This window comes from Leguminivora glycinivorella, chromosome 1 (genome assembly GCF_023078275.1).
Source record: "Leguminivora glycinivorella isolate SPB_JAAS2020 chromosome 1, LegGlyc_1.1, whole genome shotgun sequence".
NCBI lineage: Eukaryota > Metazoa > Arthropoda > Insecta > Lepidoptera > Tortricidae > Leguminivora > Leguminivora glycinivorella.
The window spans coordinates 2,496,468-2,509,576 of NC_062971.1; the positions used below are offsets into that span (position 1 = coordinate 2,496,468).

Consider the following 13,109-nt stretch of genomic DNA (forward strand, 5'->3'; position numbering starts at 1 on the left):
GTAGGTTTTGGTTGGAAGAGTTTGTCGGGCTAACTTTAACTTAGACCAATATCATTAGGACATCTAAGCCTTAAGTGTATATCATGAAATTTTTGACGATTTAGAATACTTTACTCGGTGTTTCACCTCAGGCAGGCAAGTATGGTCGCGCGATAAATGATAAAACATCAGGCTGTCCCTATCGCACTTACTAATAGTGCGATAGGGACGGCCTGATATTTTATCGTCTATCGCGCGACCATGCTACCCGTGCAGGTGGCAAAATTTGTTTACCATTACAACGCTCAAATTTCACTCACTTCGCTCGTGGTGCAATATTGGAGTCTATCACTTTAGGTGTCAATATGTTTTACAAGAGGGCAAAGTTGTTTTTTAACCGCACGCAATATTGAAAGTGGAAGCTTGAGCGTTGCGAGGGTTTCAAGGAACGAAGGCCAAAATTTTACCACCGCACCACACAATACTGTAACATGAAATTAAATTAAATTCATCTATATACTTAATATTTATGATTCAAAAATCATCATTTAACGGTAAATAAAATTCTACGTCAAATTAAATTGTGTACGAAATTAATTTGCACTCTTGTGGATAAAACGAAATTTTCTCACTAGGTTATAAAGAATCAAGAGAGCCTTTACCATTTTCAGCCACTGCATTTGTTTATTTTTCTGTTAAACACACGGATATGTTAACACTTTCGCTACCAAGAACCCGACTGTCCGGTACACCGCTCGTAGAAGCGTAGCCGATTACATGGGTTTCCCCGTATGTAGCGAAAATGTCGTAGCGCCGCGTAGAGCCCGGTTTCGAAAGTGTTAATATTCAGGTCAGTTAAATTCATATGCCACGTGCTCAGCTTTGCATATTAATACACACACTAGAGATGTGCTAAATAATAGTTTTGGCCGAATAAATTATTTTGGATCAAGATGCCGAATAGCGAGATATTCGGCCAAACATGAATACTTATAATTAGTCAGTTTTTTGTACAATTCGCTTTCTTTTGTCCCTCAGTAAAAATTACACTTTATTACTTCGTTGGCGGGGCATGTTGCCAGGCAGAGTGATGGCAGGTGGACCAAAATGTTGACTGAATGGTGGCCGCTATCGGATGTAAGAAGCGCCTGGCATCCGTTGGATCGTGGACGACATTCAAAAAACTGCGGGGCACTTCTGGATGAGATTAGCCCAGGACCGGGATAAGTGGCGTACACGAAGGGAGGCCTATGCTCAGCAATGGGCGATTAATGGCTGAAATGATGATGATGATTACTTCGTTGAATTAAAACTTAACACATGTACAAATTACGTAGCCAAATGCACAAATGCTCACGATAATATCGTTATTGTAGTTATAAGCTATCTCTACCGCTCTTCCGTATGAGCGTGACACCGTGTCTTGCGTGGGCGACGGTCGCGCGACCGTCGCGCGACGGTCGCGCGACCGTCGCCGTCGCGTCTCATCGCATCGTCTACTTCCATATCGATAAGGTTTGATTTCGTATGCGTCGCATCGCCGTCGCGCGACCATCGCGCGACCGTCGCCCACGCAGGCCACGGCGTTACATGCGTTTCGATCGGAGTCTAGCGTCAACGATTTTCAATTTGGCAGAAACGGTGACTTGCTTATTATTTTCAGTTACAATTTTCTGAATTCGAACGCGTGAGACTCAAAAATCGGACCCCAGCAGCCGGGGTCCGTTTTTTAGTCTGCAAGATTTAAAAATCGCCCCCTGAATTGAAAATAATATTGTAATAATATTGTAATAAATATTGTAAGCAAGTCATGGGCACAAGTTTTCAACCGGTATTTTAGTGACAAAATCTCGTATGCGAGATTCAAAAATCGCCCCCCGGAATGAAAATAATATTGTAATAATATTTATTGTACCACCGAGATGACTATATGGGCACAAGAGCTGGTCATTGAAAGTGGTGTTTCTATTTTATCGTAGACGTAAAATCATATCGATAAATTATAGTAAATAAATAATAAATATTGGGGGCCACCTTACACAGATCAACCTAGCCCCAAACTAAGCAAAGCATGTGCTAGGCGACGATATACATACTTATATAGATAAATACATACTTATATACATAGAGAACCGTACATAGAGTTCCATGACTCAGGAACAAATATCTGTCTTCATCACACAAATAAATGCCCTTACCGGGATCCGAACCCGGGACGAAGGGTGCTTTTGAGAGAAAAGTAGCTAGTCAGGAATGAAATCTTATGTACTTAAATTTATGTTTCTAAAGAAATAATATATCATAAGCCGAAAACCGAATAACAGCAAAATACACACATCCGGGCATTTTCGCGAAAAAAGATTCAAAACCTTTTTTTTCCAAAATAGGTAAATTTAATGTTTTTCCTACTCAGAATCACAAGCCCTTTCGATCCTACTAGGTAAAAAACTCGTACCAAATTTAATTTTTCCACTTCGTTACCATTTTTCAAACACTTTGTACAGCAGTTACAAAATGGAAAGAATGTGAAATAATAGAAAATTTTGGAATATTTTTTTGTCTCTTGATTTTTAGTCCTAGATCGAAAGGGCTCGTGATTCTGAGTAGGAAAAACATAAAATTTACCTATCTTAGAAAAATTTTTTTTGATGATTGTTCTCGCGAAAATGCCCATCCCTAATATCTTTTTGTGAATAGAGTGAGCAAACTACACGTTTAATTTATGTACGGTCCGCGCGTTAAACGATTACCGGCTGCGCGGCCGCGTTTAATAGATAATTCAATTACAACGAGTTTGGCTGGTTCAATATTATCTGATTGGGTGTTATCGACGCTTTGGGGTTTGTTTTATTAACTTTACCAATCAGTAAACAACGTGAACTATTGGTTATTTGAAAAGTGAACAACGTTAAGCACGGGGTATCTGTAGTTCAATTTGTTAAGAGCGCTGCACAGATTTCAGATGGTGCGGGTTCAAGTGCCGCCGGAACCGTTGTTTTTTCATTTTTTCCTTTAATATTAAATTATGGATGTGAATTGCTGGAGATTCCGATTTTGAATATAAGAAATATGACAGAAAAACAAAAGCTATAAACTCAGAATTAAACTAGTAATATGAAGAGATTAAAATCCATGAAAGAATATTATATTTACATCAATTTTATTATGACAGTGGGTACGATGCCTGGCCCCGTAGCCGAATGGCTTGTTCTCGCCCGCGCCGACGCCAAACTTGTCGACTGTCGAAGCAGATACGCCGCTGGCTCTGTCGCGCCATATAAGCATTTTAAATTTTTTAAGCGCGATAGAGATAGATATCTACTAGCGCTTCGTTTCGTGAGCGTTTCGTGAGCGATTGTGCCATTCGGCTAGACAGTGGGTACGATGCCAGAAATCATCATCCTCCTGGCAATATCCCGGCATTTGCCACGGCTCATGGGAGCCTGGGGTCCGCTTTGACAACTAATCCCAAGATTTGGCGTAGGCACTAGTTTTACGAAAGCGACTGCCATCTGACCTTCCAACCCGAAGGGTAACTAGCCCTTATTGGAATTAGTCCGGTTTCCTCACGATGTTTTCCTTCAACGAAAAGCGACTGCCAAATATCAAATGACTTTTCGCACATAAGTAAGTTCCGAAAAACTCATTGGCACGAGCCGGGATTCGAACCCGCGACCTCCGGATCGAAAGTCACGCGTTTACCGCTTGGCCGCCAGTGCTTACGATGCAATAAATATAAGACTGAATTATTTTATCAAGTTTCGGTTTGAGCTGAGAAAATCTGTTATTTTTTTAAGTTCTTGAGAAAAGAAAAAGTTGAATAAGAGATTAACTACATGTTATACGACGAAAGAATTGGATTCGCTTGTCCTTGTCGGCCCTTGGGCTATTTCTGTGTGGCAGCATTACAAACAATATTACATTGCAAAGTAGCTAATAAATTTACCCATACTAATATTATATGTAAATGGGAAAGTGTGTGTGTTTGTTTGTAGTCCGTCTTTCACGGCCAAACCATAGTACTCTTTATTATACTGTGGCAAAACGGTGCGACAAATTGACGTGATTTTTATCGGTCATAAATTTCATAATATGCCTACTTAAAAATAAATAAGTACTTCATTTTTTTTTTCATTTAAGTGGAGATAGTAGAAGGGATGGAGAGTGACATTGCCTACTTTTTGTCCCTTTCTATCCCACCACAGCCTAAAATGGGGGTGGATGTTTGTATGGAGCAATCCGAAAGTTTCAAATTTAACGCGAGCGAAGCCGCGGGAAAAAACTAGTGTTGTATAAGTTAGTAGTAGCGACGGAATAAATAATGATAGTCGTTACAGTTTTGACATCGAAAAATGGTTCCTATTAATAATAATCATATTCATAATCACATGTAAAACATACACAGGTTACCACGCATTGACTTGCCTCGGTTTCATTTTTTTTCACATGTACAATGTTGGGTTTACACGGGCTTAGTAGCTAATGCTTAGTGCGTGGCACTAACACTTGTCACATGCGTGTAAACATATTGTACAAGTGCTTAGTATTATTAGCAATTGCAAATGCAAGTGAATAGAAGTCTGTTTTATTTACTAAGCAACAAGTATCTATCGCCCCGGCAAAAAATACTAATACTTGCCACTTTACAAGTGGTGTAAACATTACTGACAACTTGACAAGTGAAGTTCAACCACTACAGTGATTAGTTTACTTGATTACCATGGCAATATAATTGTAACTAATACTATTCTCTAACATCCCTGTGTAAACGGCTACTTGCCACTTGCCGCTTTGCTGACAAGCCCCTAATCGTAATCGTAAATCGTAAAAAAAAAACAATTTTCTTTCTACGCGACAGCATTTCTGTCTTCAGTTTATCACCGCTAAGATGGTTGGCCTCAACTGTGCTTTTCTCCAAAAATCTCGAAACCTTCAAGAAAAGAACGCACTTCCATGCCTGCCAGTCTTCTCGTATTATGGGCGGTGGAAATTGCTCACCATTTGGTGATCTAGCCGCTCGTTTGCCACATATCATAAACATCCATACTAATATTGTAAATGGGAAAGTGTGTGTGTCTGTTTGTTTGTCCATCTTTCACGGCAAAACAGAGCGACGAATTGACGTAACTTTTTAAGTGGAGGTAGTTAAAGGGACGGAGAGTGACTAAGGCTACTTTTTGTCTGTTTCTAACTCTACACTATCCTCAAATGGGGGGTGGAAGTTTGTATGGACCACTCCACAATTTAACGCGATTGAAGCCGTGGGCAAAAGCTAGTATTATATATGTTTGTTCTAATTGATGTAACCTAAGCTTAAGGTGTCATACTTATTTTGTCTGACGTGACATTAATTATCTTTTTATTTGATTTAAACTCGACTAATACCAGATAAATTAGAAAAGTTTCTCCACAAAAAGCAAACACGTAATTTTAACAATATCAAACTCACCGTATTCCTTGTTTCCGTTGTTCCCAAAGTATAATTACTTTCTAATTGAATAAAAGGATTTCCTAAATTCCAACATTATAATGAACAACTGAGCAAAGCAATTCTAACAATTTCTAATATTTGAAACTAATTGATGCAAGATTCCGCTAGATGGAGTTGTCTCCCTGGAGTCTTCGGATGTTTTCGTATATTTCCGCGTAACTTCGTATTCCGAACGCTTTTCAACCGCCATCGTAAGGATGTCCTTGAATTTTACATGTTTATTACTTGTTCAAAGATCAGATAATACTAGGAGAATGGTTACATTTAAGACAGATGTTTCGCGAAGTAAGAAATTCAGTGGTGCGGATAATGCAGTTATGCTGGTTCGGAATTCGAGTTCTTTGAAACTGTTTAACTGACAAAGGAAGTTGGAGACAAAATGATTTCTCTCGCGTTGTATATTGTGCCGTTCTTTTATGTATTGAGTTTCGTTTTCAGAACTTTTATTGGAAAATATTGGATTTTTCGATGAGAATGTTGGGAAAAACGCGTGCTTAGGAGGTAACTCCCATTCCTTACTTTTCTCTTAATTTGTGTCGCTTAAATTCAAACTTGGGTAAATCCATTCTACTAAAAGGTTGAATATATAAAAAAATGTAATGATAAATATGATCTGAAGTCAACCTTATATAGCAGAATTGATTTACCCAAGTTTGAAGTTAAGCTACATATTATGGTATGTATTGCATAAAATTTGATGACGGCTAAGTGCGTTTTCACATTATCCGATCCGATATTTGGATGTCGGAAGTTTTGCAATAGTAAAAATTAAAGATGGCCGCTTAAATGTATGGGATATCGGTCTACATCCGATATCGGATCGGATCATGTGAAAACGCACTGTCTCTTATTTATGATGTTGATGGTGATAACAAATGTTTTATATATATAACTTTTGAGCATTACCAGATTATAAACGCAATAACTAAACAGAAAATTGAATGCAACCATCGAAATGAATTGAAATTGAAATGGCTTTGTAGCAATTTAGTTTGTGAGTAAATTCAATGAATAAACATAGACAAAGGATGGGTTTCCTATTTCATTGCACTGATTGATAACTATTAGGTTTGCTAATTCCAGAAAAGTGTTTTTTCGCTCCACCCTAGTACGTAGCCAAATGAACAAACGCTTACGATAATATAGTTGTCATAGGTAACTCTATAGCTTTTCCGTATTGGCGCGACAGAGCCTGACTGCGTTTCAATCGGCTAACGACAACGATTGACATTTCAGCTTGGCCGTGCCCTTCGTGCGTTTTCACATCATCCGATCCACCATCGGATGTCGGACCGATATCCCATACATTACAGGCGCCATCTTGGATTTTTTCCATTGAAATCCTTCCGACATCCGATATCGGATCCGATAATGTGAAAACGGACTTAGAAACCTTAGGATCAGTTTCCTTTTCGCTATATACCCATTTCCCTTAATATTATGTTAGTACTGACCGTATTATGTCAAAATTTTCCTCACAAAATGTGCAAAACTCTATTTTGCTCACTGTTTTTAAATGCCTGTTTTAGTTACTGGGGTGAAAAATTGTTTTTTATCATGCAGAAACGTCTGCGAGCAATATTACATATTTTTAAATTAAAGGAAAAATGGAAAAATTCACACCTCCGGCAGGACTCGAACCTGCGACCTCTGGCCTTGCCGGGGCCATCGCGCTTCCAACTGCGCCACGGAGGCCTGCTGGATGTGTGCGAATTTATCCATGCCTTCCCTCAATTCTCAACCGCCTTAAGGTGGCGTTATAGCAAACATCTACCCGTAAGAATAGATCTTAACATATTTAACTTATTTTTTCCTTTAATTTAAAAATATCAGGTGAAAATAATTTTTTAAACGACAAATTATCAAACCAAATTATGACAAATCCAATAGTTGTCATCTCCGAATCCCCCTTGAGTTAAACGAAGTAGAGTAGAGCAAAGGCATTACGTAACCCAAATCAAGTTGACTTGAGTTGTGACAGGTATCTGGTGCTTTAGATTTCCATCGTAAAATGGGATCGTAAATTTGACTACTTACTGCTTAAATTTCGATTCGGAAATCGAGGACTGGGAGTCGTTAAATTGTTGAAGTAATTCGGAAAGTGTTAGTACTGCTATTAACCTTATACGGACTAATTTATATAACATGGCACAGTTACAGGTACAAAAAAAAAAGAAAAAATGGATCTATTTTTATTATAATAATTCCGTTTTATTTATTAATTTATTATGACAATCTCCCTCTCGCAATACGACAAGCACAGAGCAAGTTTTCCTTCAAACGTCAATTACGTAAACACTTCTCGCAGGTACACCAACGTTGTTAGACAGTAATGGTTAAATGGGTACTATATATATGTATATATATGTATATTATATATTTTAGTTAGTTTATGTATGTATATGATTGTACTTATTTATGTATGTATATTGATGATGCATATAGTATTTAGATAGTGACTTATATCTATTTAAATTTCTTTTTTATTTTCCGCACCAATTGTAAGTTTCTGTTTGGTCCAATGGTTGACTGGTAGAGAATGCCTTAAGGCATTAAGTTCGCCATTTGTACTTTATGTTGTGCAATAAAGGTTAAATAAATAAATAAAATAAATCCGTTTATTGCAGACAACATAAAGTCCAAAGACAAGTAAGTACATAAAATAAATCACTGTTAAAAAAAACATAATTACATTAAACATGAAAATAAAAATTTGAAAATAAAATGTTATATTTGCGACGGGTACGTAGCATAATGTCGAAAATCAAATGTCCGAAGTACGAAATTCCAAAAGACATGATATCGAAAATCAAAATTGCTATTGTACGAAATTATTACACATGCATTTGCATGTCCTATGGTTAATTGGCCTATTTTAAGAATGCCGAAAGGACAATACTGCTAATGTACGAAAATACTATCGACATTTTTCCTACGTTTAGTTGACCTAAGTTTAAAATTTATTAATTACGAAATTTCGAAAAATGTTTGTCGTATGTCCAAGAAGTCTGTTGAAACATATTAAAAATACACCATTATAAAGATTTTCAAGTTTTATTCTAAGCTTGTTATGTCTTATGGGAAACTATTACTGAACCCTACAAGTTCCTACACTGAACATGAGGTAGATATGGTAATTCTTTTCAAAAAATGATCATTAGGGATTTTAGAAAGTAGCAATTTTAAGAACTAGATATATCGACTTTCGAAGTATTGGTATAAGGCATTTTGGACAAAGGAATATTGAATTTCGATAAATTAACTTTTTAACAAAAAATAAAACCGCCTTCAAAAAAAAAGCGTGTTACAAAACACGGAGAAACTAAAAAGCCAAAAATAATAAACCTTCGAATTCAGATTTCTTATCGGATTGCAATAATCTAAACATCCAAATTATAAACAAATCAATTATTTTTGTAGTCGGTACCAGACCTGTTCGTCGCCTTGCTATTTCCTATTTGCCCTACCCAACCATACGCAGGCTGGTCCCGACTCCAAAAATAATTGATTTGTTTATAATTTGGATGTTTAGATTATTGCAATCCGATAAGAAATCTGAATTCGAAGGTTTATTATTTTTGGCTTTTTAGTTTCTCCGTGTTTTGTAACACGCTTTTTTTTTGAAGGCGGTTTTATTTTTTGTTAAAAAGTTAATTTATTTGTTGATTTTTAGTGGTTCCTAGTGATATTATATGTATCAGTTCGAATATATGTACAGTAGTGAAAGAATTGTCCTTTAACTCCTAACCGTTGAGGAGTTGACCTTCCATCATCAGCTCAGCCACATAAAATTATTACCACCAGGCGCAAATACTGGTGCACCTTTGAAAAATACACAAAAAACATTACATGTGCCTATAACATTTGAAGAGTTCCCTCGATTTCTCCAAGATCCCATCATCAGACCACGACTTGGTGCCAATGGGACCATCTCGGGGTTATACCCGTTCGATCAAAAAAAAATTTTGAAAATCGGTCTACGATTCTCGGAGATATCGAGTAACATACATACAAAAAAAAAAAAAAAAAATTCAGTCGAATTGAGAACCTCCTCCTTTTTTGAAGTCGGTTAAAAATGAGATCGGTCGATTAAAAGTGTAGTAGGGCATGCATCTTTAGGAATTTCGTACATTAGCAATTTTGAGTTTCGATATCATGTCTTTCGGAATTTCGTACTTCGAACATGTGATTTTCGACATTTTCTCATACAATAGTAACTCAATAGATGCCAAATGTCAAACGGTTTACGTAGACGGTAGCGCCCCTATTATATTTTAACTCTTTTTTGCAAACCTGCAAAACCTGTTTTTAACCCCCGACGCAAAAACGACGGTGTTATAAGTTTGACGTGTCTGTCTGTGTGTATGTCTGTCTGTCTGTATGTGTGTCTGAGGCATCGTAGCTCTCGAACGGATGAACCGATTTAGATTTAGTTTTTTTTGTCTGAAAGCTGAGTTAGTCGGGAGTGTTCTTAGCCATGTTTCATGAAAATCGGTCCACTATGTCGCGGTCGGGGGTTTTTCAAAAATTTTAATTTTGTGGTTAGGTTATACACATACACACACAGCACCTCTGTTAGATATTTTACAGTAAAAACGCTGCCTACTTATAGATAATTCGTGGAACAATTTACTCCTTTCCTAAGCGGATAAAATTATGTTTAAAAATAATTATAATGATATCCTAAAATGTAACCTGAAATTAAAGTTATTCCAAGAACGAAGTATTTGGGAAATTCATAGTATTTTAAGCAAAATATCTGCTAACGAAATGTGAAATATTCCTAAATTAATATTAAAGCTTAAAAGCGTCGAGTTTTCGTGTTTGCGACTGCCCGAGTAGTTGACAAAATTGTTATTTGTGAAATTTCCTTGGTTATTAGATCGGAAAAACGAAAATGTTTACCTAAATACGGCGGAGCTAAGTCTAACGAGTTTTAATTTTAGGAGTAAGTTGATATAATTTTAATTGAAATAACACTTTGGATACTAAAGTAGTTTTTAAGCTTTAGTATAGCATAATTATAAATTTTAATCACAAAAATATTGTTGGGCGTCTGTGTATATCAAGTTACTGTTAGGTCGGTGGTTTAATAGCAAAAATTGTTTTTTTAATGATTATTTAAAAAAATATAAGTACCTACACTTTTTATATAAAATTTTAAAAAAACCATTCAAAAATAATCATCTCATTGTAAATTCATTCAGTCGATCGTTCTATTCATTGCAATAGGCTACTTACCTCCTAGTCAAATCAGCTTCTTTTTAAAAATTGTAACGACTTGCTTACTTGATGACAATTTTTAATCCAATTTCTATTTAAAAACAGGTAGGACTGAGACCGTGAGTTCGACTCGGTTTTATTAATTCCAGAATTTTGAGTATATGGAATTAATATGAATTCCAGAATTTTGAGATATGGAATTAATATGAAATCGAGTCGAGTGACGTCACGGTCAACTCAGTTACTTTATGTATTTCTACCTGATTTTTATTAAATAGAAATTGGATTAAAAAATTACTTCTATCTCTGTTTTTTTATTATTATCTAATGCTTTATTTCGTGCATGGTATAAAATATTTTATTTTAACTACAGAAGTTCCCTATTCTGGTGAATGGACCTGTACGTGTATCGTTAGAACCAACAAATGACACTTATCGCTCGATGCATTTTGTCGGTCGCTGCCGTCAGTTGGGAGAGACGCGGACTGATGGGTCTGATGGCTATAGGGTACGTAGCAGAATGGCACAAACGCTCACGAAACGAAACGCTCGTAGATAATTGTCTCTATCGCTCTTGCGTATTGGCGCGACAGAGCCAGACTACCTTTCGCGGCGTTTCGTTATCGTTTCGCGTCGCAGAAATGCCATTCGGCTACGGCACCTGGCCCTATTAGCGATCTCGAGCTATTGCACTTGAACTGGTTATTCGTTCGTATGTATTTAGAAATAACTGTACTTAAAGACGCTACAGGAGCAAAAATGCTAAAATTGAAAGGAATACTAGTGTTATTAAGTAGATTTATCGAAAAAAAAGATCAACTCAGTTAAAGATATTGCCAAAAACTCTTTAAAATCGAGGTTCCGCTCTCGACTATTTTTCCTCCTTCAAAACGTAACCAATCGTAACGGAATTTGAGAATCTGAATATCAATGAAATAATCTGTGTGTTTATTTTTATTTTTTTGCTAATTGTCATCAATTGAAACCACACCTTTTTTTACGCCATAATCAATAACGCCGTTTTTGGAATATTTGATGGGATAGCGATCTAGCGTCTTTAAAAATAAGAATATCAAAAAAATCTAAATGGTCCGACACAGATAAAAATAATAATAATCTGTGTTGAAAAAAAATCATTTCTCTATCTAAAAAAACCAGGGAGAAAATAGTTGAGAGCGTTTGTGTGGAGAATTGACCCCTCCTGTAGCGTCTTAACGCGTTGTACTTTATATGGATAAAAGAAATTGATTGAATTGGTGAATATAAATTTCAAACAAATAAAAGAGAAGGTTCAGGTCTTGTCGTATCAAAAGGTGAAGGAGTTGGCAGAGGGCAAGACAAGTTGAAGATCGCTTCGCCGACAAGAGCACAGGGGACCGATTTTTGAATGTCGAACGCATGAATTCGCCGTTCGAAAGTCTGTGGAAAACGACGTAATGCTACGACTTTCGAACGGCGAATTCATGCGTTCGAGATTCAAAAATCGATCCCCAGCTCTTAAGTTTGAAGAAGATATATGTATTTCTCAAGTTTTGGTTTGATACGCGTTAACTTTACATATGTATATTAGAGATTGCAATATGGCCTAAGATTTTGGGGTAAGAATTTTAACACTAATTACTACAAAAGTGCAGCTTTAATCGTTTTAATTTAAGATAAAAGGATTTTATTGGCATTTGGCTTACTTACGTTCGAATAAATCTATATTTTCCAATGCTAGCTGCATTTTGTCGGTCGCAGCCGTCGGCCGAGAGCGACAGGGACTGATGGCTACACGCCTCTATTAGTGATCCCGACATTGACAGTACTATTGTACTAGACCTGGTTATTTATTAATGGCTATATTAAACACGTTGTACATTTTATGGATAAATAAATTGATTGAATGTCAATTTATTTTTCAAGATTTTGGATTAAAATGAATTTACTTTGCATTTATATATTTGAGATTGCAATATGGAGTCATGTTGTGGGGTACAAAGTACTATTCATAAATACTGAAAAATGGATTTTATGTTGTTTAAAAAGTATTGAAATAACATGATTAACATGTGCCTTACTAAACTATAATATTTACAGTATACAAGTATGTATTTCCAATGCTAGTTACATTTTGTCGATCAAAACCGAACAAAGCGGTCTGAAGGCTACACGAAGCGATTAACCATCGCAGGCTTTTGGACGCCGAGCTGGTTATTTATTAGTGGCTACTTAACGCATAAGCTTACGCTACTTATACTCTATTGACAATGATGTAGAGCGTGCGACACATTTGTGGATACGTTCTGAGTAATTCAATTTTTTTTTAAAGTTGTCCAGTGTCCACCCCACTTTTGGATTTGGAAATTTTTATGTGGTTTCCACTCAGAATCGGGAGTCTTTCAATCCTAATAGGAGAAAAAAAGTGTCCCAAAGT

General features: G+C 36.4%; 1 protein-coding gene and 1 non-coding gene across 2 annotated transcripts in view; one reads left to right on the plus strand and one right to left on the minus strand.

Moving 5' to 3' along the window:
• LOC125229156 (hemicentin-2-like) overlaps positions 1 to 13,109 on the plus strand; it is a 308,679-nt gene that overhangs the window by 44,150 nt on the left and 251,420 nt on the right. The gene's annotated exons all lie outside the window — the stretch shown is intronic.
• Trnaa-ggc lies at positions 7,091 to 7,165 on the minus strand. The gene has a single exon. It is a non-coding gene; the product is annotated as a tRNA-Ala (tRNA).